This window comes from Uloborus diversus, chromosome 2 (genome assembly GCF_026930045.1).
Source record: "Uloborus diversus isolate 005 chromosome 2, Udiv.v.3.1, whole genome shotgun sequence".
Classification (NCBI taxonomy): Eukaryota; Metazoa; Arthropoda; class Arachnida; order Araneae; family Uloboridae; genus Uloborus; species Uloborus diversus.
Genome location: NC_072732.1, coordinates 66,941,625 through 66,953,701, shown reverse-complemented (window position 1 = coordinate 66,953,701; position 12,077 = coordinate 66,941,625). Strand labels below are relative to the sequence as shown.

Genomic DNA, 12,077 nt, shown 5'->3' with positions numbered 1-12,077 from the left:
AGAAAAAAATCGATCACAATCTTACAAACTTAGCTAATTACTGATAGCATCAAAAAAAATTTGAATAATGACATACATTGGTGTTTGAACCCAAATTTAAACATTTTAATACTCAAGATTTTTTTGAATTGAAAGTAGTTAATTAAATAAATTAATAATAAACAATAAAAACAGGTTATCGCGAAATTCAAAATTTTCCTACAACAATTTATGCATACTAAAAATTATTGTTTAGTATGCATTAAGACAACATAGGAATTAAAAGAGAAATCATCTAATTCTAATTTATAGCTAGGCAATTAATACAAAGTATCACAAATCCTATAAATACCAGCTCATAGTTCTTAAATTCCTTCTACCTTATGTCTGTTTTCCAACTAAGAAGATTAGAAAATATGTATGTCATTCTAATTATTGTGTTGTGTGTAATCAGATCTAGGCCAAATACAAGTAAAAATTTGATATCTGTCCAGTAATGATTTCTCTAACCAACTGGGCAAAGAACAGACTGAAAGACAAATTCGAAGCTAGACACTTCTAGTTCGCAGAGCTTTTAACTTGTTTCATTAATCTAATGCAATATCAAACTGAAACATGGATTTGTTTTCCGCTTATTAAACAGATTAGCCCAGAAAAGTTCAATTTCCCGTGCCCCCTCCAAAAGATTTTTCTGTATCCGCCCCTGAATTGCGGTATGTTGTTTAAAGCCACTTTTTATTTTATACAAATGATTTATAAACATTCTACTCTAAATATTCCTGGTTAAATACAGTGAAACTTCAGTAACTGGACACACTGATAATCCCTGTAACTGGACATTCATTTTTCTTAGGGTTGGCCCAATGCCAAATTCAATGACTGAAAATCTATCTAGCTTGACACACATTTGCGAGAACCCCCTATCAGTCCACACCCAATTGCTATTCTAGTTCAATTTTTGCTACCAACATTCTTTCATATTAACTTTTTCTCAGAGTTTTAGGAAATCTCTTTTAGAGGATTCTATCTTTTATCCAGGGCAGTAAGCAACCACTCTGTGCTATTAGTGCAATTCTAAAAGGATAGGATAAAATATACCAAACTGTAAAGAAAGAAGGCACCATTATACCTGTATTATAAATAAGTGTGAGCAGGACTTTGTCTTTAACAGACATGACTAACAAGAAGCTTTTATCTCTTTTCAACAATTATGTATTTATGCTTCACAATATATTCAAATATATTATTGATTTTACTATATACTTTTCAAAGAAAGAAAACGAAAAGAATAGAAAATTCTTTTACTGGAATTATTTTTCATAATGTGAATATTAAGCATCAGTAAGTAAGTTGTACACACAGAAACTTTTTAGGAATTAAAATTTTAGAACCCCAGTAAGTTGACGTCCACTTAAGTCGAAATTTTTTTATGTTTCCTTGGTTTGTTGAGTTATGGAGGTTCCGTTGTAGTTAGAATTAGCACATTTTATATTAATTTCTTTTCTCTATTTTATTTATTGCGCTTAATTGCATTGCACTAGTGTACACTCCCAAAAGCAGTTGAGGAAAAGATGCAAGTTATGTTGGGGAGGGGGGGGGGAATCCGGACAAATATTGTTTTTTTCCCTTGCAAATACAGTGAAACCTGTGTAAGTTGACCACTTGTGGTGCAGTAATTTGGTGGTCAACTTAGACAGGTGGTCAACTTATAGAGGGTAGTAATGAAAACTTTTTTTTTGTCATTTCTTATCTGTGCATTCATTTTTTAATTAATTGGAATGCTTTATACTCACTTTCATTGTTTAACATTACTTTAAAACAATAAGAAAAAATGTTTAAATATTTTTAGAGATTTTTTACCAGAATGACGTGTAAAGTATCGTACAAATTTAAAATTTCTGTGAATCGATCAAAAAAAAAAAAAAAAAAAAATTGCCTCATTGCTTATGAAAAACTACTTACTTGATATTACAATTCATAAAAAATCATAACAAGTCAAAAGTGACTCAAATTCTTCATTTGATTTTTTTCTTGTACATTTGTGACCATGGTAATCTACTTTTCAACAAAATAACTCCTTATTGAAGTTAGGCTCATTTTCTAGGACTTAACAGTAGCCCCAGTACCCCAATGTTTTTCGATTGGAAACATAAATATTCATAGGTTTTTCTAAAATGTCTAGTTTCTTATTTGAGGCATAACTGATTAAACTTTGCTTTTGCCTAGTGGTCAACTTACAAAGGGCTTTTTACAATACTCCAAACCAAAGCTGGAATATATTAGTTGTCAAGATAGACAGGTGGTCAAGATAGAGAGGTGGTAAAGTTACAGAGGTTTTCCTTCATTATATAAAATAGGACTAATTCCGTTCCTGACAAAAGCGGTCAACTTAGACAGGTGGTCAACTTACAAGGGTGGTCAACTTTACAGGTTTTACTGTACTAATTTAGTTTCTTATTCTCATTAAAAATATACAAAAATCCATTGAATATGAGAGATGCAATTTATTTCATCATTTGCTATGAAGGGAGGGGGGAAGGTAATTTACTTTATTTAGAACATATTATTACTAATCAATCAAGCTATTAACTTTTAAGGGGTGTTAACTATTTTCAAGGAATGAAAAGGATGAATTTGCTGCTGTACATCAGTAACACTAAAATGAAAAACAGTTCCACTATACTTAAAATACACCGCCGGCTCAGTTATTCCATCTGAGGACTGCAGTTTCGTGCTTTTTAGCACTCATCAGCCCGGAATAGGAATCACATGAGCTGGAGGCGAAAAATCTCTTAAGGGAGCCAAGAGAGCCAAACAAACTGGTGGCTAATACAGAATTAGCAAGCCAGGAGAATTAGGGTGGTAACTTACTACAAAATACAGTTCCACTATAGCAATTTTTCTCAAACATAAGGGTTTAGGTGGGAGGGGGGGGGATCCTGAAAGTGCTAGAAACTGCATGATTATAAATTGGTGTTAAGAGTTAATTTTTGTTTTTCGTTGTCTTAACTAAAATGCAGTAATCTGTATGCAGATATTATTGTCTGTAATTTTTAAATTTCATGATATCTTATTTTCAGAATGTCTATATTTTAAACAATTTTTAACTATTTCAAATTTAAAAAAAAAACTTAAATATTAAATTTATATGTCTGACTTCAATATTAAACACACTTTATATATATTTTTTAAAAAAAATAATTGTTGGGAACTCTGTTTTCAAAGACATAGAAGAGCTTTTCTCTGATGCTTTCGTTTTTTCTGAAGAGGGGGGGGGGGGCAGAATCCCTAAAAGACCCATAACTTTTTTCATAGGGGAAGTTAGGACTCATACTCATGATCATTTTTCATTGTTAAATATGATTTTTAAAAATGACCCTGATGTTAAAAATTTGACAATAGCTTTTTTCACCAAAAAAAAAAAAAAAATCAAAATTTTTCTTTTTCCAATTTTTTAAAAATTCTTAGTATAAACCAAGATTATTATAATATTTTTAATAAAAATATTCAAAATCTTAGCATTTTTTATGAAAATTTCCAAAAGGTAAGTTTATTAGTTGCTAAGAAACAATTTTTTCCCCATTAACCCCTTGAGGACCAGCGCATGGAAAACGAAGCGCTGCTACGGGACCGAACGTTCCGAAATGGAACGCCGCCATCGGCCCGAGCATTTACAGCAGTTAAGCCTAACTGAACAAAAATATTCATATAAAATCAGCATTTCAAAATAATAACTTGAAATTTTAAATTTGCTTAAACAAAGTACTACTGATTACTAATTATTAATATAAAGACTATTGCATTATTAGAAGGGAGTGAAACAAGTAGAATACTAAAACTTTAACTATGTGCACAAAGATAAATAATGTGTGCACAAAAACAAAGTTAGAGTTAGACATCGTGAGTGTGCAATCAAAGAAAAAGAAATGTAGCAAAAAAATATGTTCCTTATGTAATTTTAATTAAAACAACTTAGGTCAACGAATTTAAACTAGTTAAATTCCCACGCAGCAAGTCTCAAAATTGCTTCATAATTCTCTCGAAAACATTCCCTTTCACTCACTTCGCTAACCATTTTTATTGCAATGTTCCAGTCTCCAAATAAAAAAGAATAAATAAAGAAGAACAATATCAGAAAGGATTCAAAAATAATCATAAACTTCAGTGCCACTTGAAATCATTCCTATACTCTCATCGAACGGGGAATCCCAAAAGTCTGGAACACATACGCAAAAATATTTCAACCTTCCTCCCCCTTCCCCATAATTTATTCAGCTAGATGTATATCTCTTTCAATTACTCGCAACAAAAAAAGAGAAGCAAAGATATAAACAAGAGCAATTGAGACCTCATAAATCGTATGCGCAGAGCAGTAATTCACTGTTGTTTACATAAAAAAAAAATCTATCCCATTGAGAGGTCCAAATAAGAAACTAAAGCGTGTACATGAAGGTCAAATACCATGTGACTCGAATATGATCAAAGTTATAGCCATTTAGCGCCATCTATTATCGTTTAAATATTCAATTCAATCGTTCCATTTCGAGAAAGCGTATATGTGACGCTGGGACGTCAGCGTCGATCAGAGCGCGTAGCGGATACGTGCCGCTGGACTGATAAGAGAGGAATTGTTGCGTAGCGTCCGCGTGACGCTGGGTGCGAACGGGTTAAACAACAGTTCAGTTTGAATGTCTTAAAAATGACAAAAAATGCAAAATCAAAAAATTTAATAAGTCTATAATATCAAAATACATTGAGATTGAAAGAAAAAAAAACTAAGGGGTTGCTTTTTACCACAAAATAAGGAAGTATACCAAGTTTCATCAAAATCTGAGGTGGTACATGTTAAAATCCCATTTTTACGGTAGATTTGGGGTGGAACTGCCCCATATTTTAAGTTATTTCAAATGAAAAAGAAGCTTAGATTTTTTTTACATTTGAGTCCAATGTTCAACACACTGTATATTTGAATTTTTGTCGTAATTGCTGACAATTCAGTTTTTAAGAATATGGAAGAGATTGTCTGTATGATGTTTCCTGCTTTTTTCTTTTTCAGAATGGGGGGGGGGGCAGAATCCCTCAAAGTCCCCTAATGTTTTTTATTGGATAAGTTACAATACATATTCATGATCATTTTTTTAAAAAATTATGATTTTTAAAGCTGACCCTCTTGTTGAAATTCAGAATTATGTCAGCACCTTTTTTTGACAAAAAAAATTTAAAATTTTCACTTTTCTAATTTTTTAAAAATTTCTTATGTAAACTAAAACTATTAAGATATTTTTTATCAACATGTTCAAAGTCTTTACATTTTATGCAAAAATTTTCAGAAAGATTATAGCATTACTTACCAAGAAACAATTTTTTTAATAAACAATATCTTCTCAGTTTGAGTGTCTCAAAAATGATAAAAAATGCAAAATCGCCGAATTTTAAAAGGCTATAAAATCAAAACGAATTGATATTGAAAGAAAAAAAATTAGGGGGTTGCTTATAACCATAAAGGGATGAAGTATACCAAGTTTTATCAAATTCCGAGAGGGTGGGTGTTAAAATCCCATTTTTGTGGTTGATTTGACGTGGAATGACCCTTAATTAAGATATTTTTTTATATTCCATCATTGTTTCCTAGCACAGAATAACAAATAGTACTTTTTTTTTAAAAAGCAAAAGAATATGTTCCCACACATTCTATTTTCTGCCTTACTGTTTGCAAATATTGTTAATTTCTAAAAAATCTTTAAAAAATTTATGGAAAACAGTCTTGTTTACTCTTAAATTGATGTATCCCCGGTATATGCAGAAAAAGTCACACCGACTCTTTTTGGATAGAAAACATTTCACTATAAATCTACTAACTTTTATAAAATCAGATATGACCCGACTTAAACAAGGTATTTTGAATTATTTCTTGATGAGCTACAGGAAAATGCAAAGTGTGTTTTTGATTTAAAATTTCCGATCTCCGACACATTCCCCCCCCCATTAAGAAATGGTAGGCAAAGGTGTATTTAAATTATTTGACTAAAAGTAAAGTACAAAGCATCGGTAAAGGCTAGTAAAATTCAAAATGCATTATTTTTATTATTATCTTGTGCCATAGTTGTCTAGAGCAAATGAGTAATTAAAGCATGAAGCATTTATATCGATTTCTTTTACTAAAATTTTCTCAACCCTGTAAACCTTGATGTTTTATCGCTACAAGATTTCATATGCTCAACAATAAACTCATTATAAACCGCACATATATCGCATTTAAAACATAAACATTGCATGCACTGGGCGCCCCCATGTTTTCTAACTGAGCAAACCACCTCTTTCCTTCGTGAGCTTCGTTAAGAATTTCGCTTCACGAAACTAACCGAGTTACACTTTCTGAACGACCAGTTAGCTAACGCGTTCTCTTTTTGAACGCCTCGTTCGGTTAACTCGTTTCACTCGTTAAACGCGTTCGACTTTATGAACGCACCCAAAGTGATAACATCAAAAGTATAAAAAAGGCTTGTAAAATAAATATTTCTGATAAAATTATTTTAGAATTGCACTTTAGAGTCCTATGATAAACATTTCATTAACTCCTGGACACAGTTGAATCAAAAATAAATAAATAAATAATGAACCATTAATTCAGCATTTAAATTTTTGACTCATGAAAGAAAATGGAATTCCGCTTTAAAAACTTAAAATAAGCGTTGTTACAAAAATAAAGAGACTTTTCATTTATTTGCATCCTAATAAAGCGAAGTTAGCTTGAAAAAAGATTAAAGTATGATTCTCATATCGAATCTAAAAAGATTGCGCTTTTCAAAATGTAGGCATCTAACGAAAAAAACTATGAATAAAAAAGTTTATTTAAAATTAATTATCCTTTTTAGCATCGAAAAATCAAACCCATATAACTTTCTTCCAAAATAACAATTAAACATTGCCCTGCCAGACCCTAAGTAGCGATAAACAGTTAAACATCCCCCATAAACAGATAAACATCGCACCCGCCAGACGATAAGTGGTGATAAGTTCAAAGTTGGTACCACTATCTGAAGTGATCACATCCCCCCCCCCCCAGGGGCGGATACAGAAAAATCTTTTGGAGGGGGCACGGGAATTTGAATCCCACATCCTTAAGGGGCCCAATGGCTCAAGAAATTGAAGACAAAATGGAAACAAACTAGCACTAAGACTACTGCTGGCCTCTGGGGAGAGGCCCTACAGATTTTGCTGCAAGGGGGTCCAAAGTTTATAGATCTGGGCCTGAATAAATCAATGAAAAGTCAGCAAAAAACTGCATTTCATATGAAATTTACAAAAAATGCAATTTTGCTGATAAAATTTCACTTTTCCAGAAAATGACTAATTAAAAAAAAGCATAATTTCTGGCCCTCTTTATGTTATTTTCAGTAGTTTACACTGAGATACTCCAATTCTGTTTTTGAAAACTTGGGCAATTAAATAGTTTTGTCTGCTTCCATCTTGTGAATGACCAAACATGGTGACTATGCAAAAAATGTAACATATGAAAGTAATTTTAATAATTAAAATCCCTCAAAAAACAATAATTTAGATGAAAGTCAGTTTTTAGCACATTAGCGTCTAACCAATAATGCTGTGAAAATAAAATTTCAAGGGAAAAAATTTGCATTTTTCAAAAAAATAATTATCTAGGAGAAAAAAACGGCACATTTTGCGTAACGTTCAATAGTTTGCATTGTATTGCAATAGACATCTAATTCTATTTTTGGAAACTTAGGCACTTAAAGAATCTTGTCTACTTCCATCTCGGAAATGACCAAATATGGCGACTGCGCTACAAATTGAGATTAAGGTTTTTGAATTTATAGCATAAAAATAATTATAAAGTGTAAAATCCTCATTAAACATCAATTAAATTGAACTGTTATAGCTTTTAGCACATTAGCGTCCAATGTAATATAAGATGAAGTTTTAAATACAAAAAAATTTTCAATTCTCAAGAAAATTTTTAAATAATTTAAAATAAATAAAATGCTTTACAGCCAATTTTGCATTATTTTCATTAGTTTGCATTTGAATAAACAACAAATTCTGCTTTGTTTTTGCAAACTTGAGTACTTTGCCTACTTCCATCTTGTGAGTGACCAAATATGGCGTCTATGTTTCACACGTAACTGTATTTCCGGTTCTGGTCAAAAAACGATCTTCCTTGATGTGTTTATCCTCAGGCGAGCTTTAAAGCGATTTATTTTCTTCCACCCTCTTGAGTTTGTGCATAATTCCGGTTCACCCCCAGATATTTTTTTCTGGGAACAACCAACAGGGGATGAGGGGGGGGGGGGGCGACTGAGGACGTTTTTTAGGTCGCCACTTTTTTAAACAAGATCCCCACGTGGCGGGTGCCGACCGCCGACCGTGAATCTTGACCTTTATTGCTAGTGTGCATTCTTTTTTTTTCCCCGCACGCCTTTTTTTTTTTAATTGTTAACAACACATTTCCTCAGAATATGAATCTAATTCTGGTTTAAAAAAATATTTCATGCTTTTGAGGTGTTTGATCACAAAATTATTTTTCTACCATTTTTGGTCAGCTATTTTGAATTAAAAAAATATTTTCAATTATAATATTATCCCAAAACTAGGTACAAATAGAGTGCAATGAATAAAGAATATTCACACAAAATTTCAGAACAATTGACCTATAACGATTTGTGCTAGATGTACACCAATTGAAAAAAAGTTGGACAAAAACGCGATTGAAAAAAATCTGCTGTGAACATTTCCGAATCTTCAGATTTTTTAAGTGCTCATAGCATTAGAACTAATGGAATTTTGAATTGAAATTTTTATAGCATATTCTTGAATAGTTCCACTAACATTTTATGACATTTAAAAAAATCGATTTTTAACCGGTCTTAACGGGTTTCCCCCTTAAAACCTTTTATTTCTTTTCGTGAATAACTTAAATTTGCCAAATAATACTTTGAATTCTTCCAAATGATAAAATATGAGCATGAACACAAACATACATTTAATGAGAAGTGGCATCACAAATTATTTTGTAAAAAGAGAATTTTACAAGGCAGTCTTGAAATTCATCGAATCGTCAGAAAAACATCGTCGAATTTCGGTAGGTCACAGTCGCCTCCCATTGGAACGGCTCGGCTTTCACTAACTCTCTTAAACAATTATGAGATTAAAACGGCAATGATGCGGTATCAATGCATCAGTTTAGAGATAAAAATCTAAACCGGTTTAATGATGTGGGATGTTTGGCGGATGTGAATTGCCAAATCCAGCCCTACTACCTATAAACCAGATGCTTGCCTTTCCGTCTTATCAGTGGTCAAATAGTAAATATGTCAATTATAATGGTATTAAGAGTAACACTGCTTAAATTATGTATTTGGCTGTTTTTTACACTTCTAAACCGAGAGAGCTTAAAGTTATTTTTTACAGTCTATTCATTATTGGATTGTATTTTAAGTTGATTTACTAGCTGAAGTGTTATTTCTTCACAAAGGATTATTTAAAGCTGCTCATGCCATAACTTTCTGAAATTTCAATGTCACGTCACAAGTAAATGTTTTCAATTGATTGCCTTAAAATGTTAAGAGCCAACTTTTTTCTTCCATTTTTTCATTTGTAAGGCTAGATTTGCAACTTAGTTATTTGTTCTGAACCTTAATATTTGCGGTAAAGAATTCAGAGAAAGTTCAGGGCTCTAGGAAAAAATACCATGCGAATTACTGCATAATATCATGCATACTTATTGAATATTAAGCATATGACATACATAACTTAAATGCATTTGACAAAATCGGTTTGTAATTTTATCCTTATCATCAACTAGTTAACATTAAATACATAAGTGAATACACAAAATTAAAACAATATATTTTTTAGAACAGCTAAACTACATTCAAGAGCAAAAGAAATGAGAACGGTCAACAAGCCGAATTTAAAGCAAACTAAAATGAATATAATGTTTCCGAATGCATTTTAAAATACTCTATACACGACGTTTAAGACATGCATTAGAGGGAAATAAAAGAAATGAAGACGTCCTCTAAGCCTAACTAAGTTTTGTTTATATACCTGCAAATAAAACAAGGATTTTCAATCGCATAACGCTGCAAAAAACCTCAGCACTAGCCTACACTACCCAGAGGAATGTGTATGTTTACATAACGAAAAGCGGCAAAAGTAGTCGAAAGATACTGACGTGAAAAAATTGTCCATATCCTCCTCACACCATTCATTAAAATTATCAAATAAAAAATAAATAACATTAATTCAAAAACCATAATTATAAATTAAAAGTGTTTTTAAAGTAATGCAGTTAAGCTTCATTCAACAATTCACTTGAGCAAGTTGAACCACGCTTTTTAAGGTGTTTTTTACAAAATGGAACAAACGAAAACTGACTAAAAAAACTTACGTATTTGTAACTTTGTAAAAGGGATTAAATTTTAAAAATTACACATATCTTGCAGACCACCCAATATACCGCCACGAGCACCCAACAACTTTCGAAAAACAAGGTGAGTTTTAGAGCAATGCGATTGGTGGAAAAATTGAAAGCGGCAACCACTGAAATTAAAATATTTAAAGTGAAAGTGCTTGATTTTTCGGTCCGACCTTTCGTTGGGGCCATGATTTGATAAAAATTATAAACTAATTTTCATTTTCCAGAAATAATGTTCCAAATATTGCAGCATAAAATCCGATAATAGTGAGCAAAATTCATTTTTCCCAAATGAAACCCATTTATCCCCCATCAAAGTTGAACTATTTCTGCTCTACATCGATATTTTTTATTTCATTACTTTTATTATTAGTTTTCATAATTATTTAGAGCCGAATTATTTAATGTGGGAAAAAGTAAAGGCGGTAAATAAAAATAACTATTATTATTTCTGTTGCAAATGGCAATATTGATTGATAAATAAATTGCAAATTGCGTGACCGTCCGTTAAATACAGCTAAATCCAGCCGCCATATTTGAAAAAGGTTGCTAGATTCTTTTGTTTATCGCCATATTTGGCGATAAGCAAAATGAAGCAATTCTTTTGATACAATCGTTACGGATCGAGTTAAGTTACTTCATTAATGGTGTACAGTTAAGAAAAAAAAACATTTAACAAAAACAATTTTTTATTTTTAATGATTTAAATATATTAGTTTATAATTGAACTTAAGAACCATTCCTAAATTGTGTTTTATTCATCCAATTCGTTTTAATTAATTTAAAAATATTTTAATGTCACATAAGAGGCAAATATGAAAAATTATTTTTAAAAAATCGAATTGTACCACGTTTGAAAAGCAAGCACTAATAAGCCACAAACAAACAAACAACACAGTTTAAATGCAGTTACTTGTTTTATTATAACTTCACCGTGAAATTTGGTTATATGTTAGTTGATTAATATACTTATGGTAGAGTCATATAGGGTCATAAACTTTTCATACAGGGACTCGAATAATTCATTGGAGCTATCTGTACTAGAGCCCCTATATGAAAACGTAGTACAAAGTCCCCCCCCCCCCAAAAAAAAAAAAAGAGACACCATAAATGAAAGAAAAAAGACTCCTTTAAATACTCCTCAACCCCCCGAAAAAAAATCAACGGCAAAGTTTGTTCCATGATCTGCAGGGGTGCCCTTTCCTTCAAGAGTGTGATACTCCTCCCCCTCCCCAAGAACGAAACCAAAATACCTGTAAAGAAAATTTTAATGGCAGCGCAGTTCTGTCCCATGAATCCCCCCCCCCCCCAACACATACAACCATGCTCGTCATATGGGTGATCAGGGATTCAATTGCCCTTTCCCCCTGGATTTTTTAAATGTTTCTGAAATTGGGCATTTTTGTACGAATTTGGTGGGTTTTTTTTTTTTTTTTTTAATTAAATGCATTGCGCACAATCTGACTGATTCGAGAACTTATAATGTAAGTTTCTAGAATGGAGGGGGGGGGACATTATCCCCCCTCCCTCCATTCCAGAAAATTTGAAATGGCGGGCCTTTGGGACAAAAGACACATTGCTACAAACTTACATACATGCTTACATAATAAAGTGCTCGAATCAGTCAGAGCATGCATAAATCAAGGGCGGATCCAACTTC

At 32.0% G+C, this 12,077-nt stretch overlaps 1 protein-coding gene across 1 annotated transcript in view; it reads right to left on the bottom strand.

Moving 5' to 3' along the window:
- The window catches only part of LOC129216347 (G2/mitotic-specific cyclin-B3-like), a 55,634-nt gene extending 45,164 nt beyond the window's left edge, over positions 1-10,470 (bottom strand). The window contains exon 1 of the mRNA XM_054850560.1: positions 10,391-10,470. The gene's annotated coding sequence lies outside the window, so the exon portion shown is untranslated. The remainder of the gene's footprint in view (positions 1-10,390) is intronic.
- Between the last annotated feature and the right edge of the window lie 1,607 nt (positions 10,471-12,077).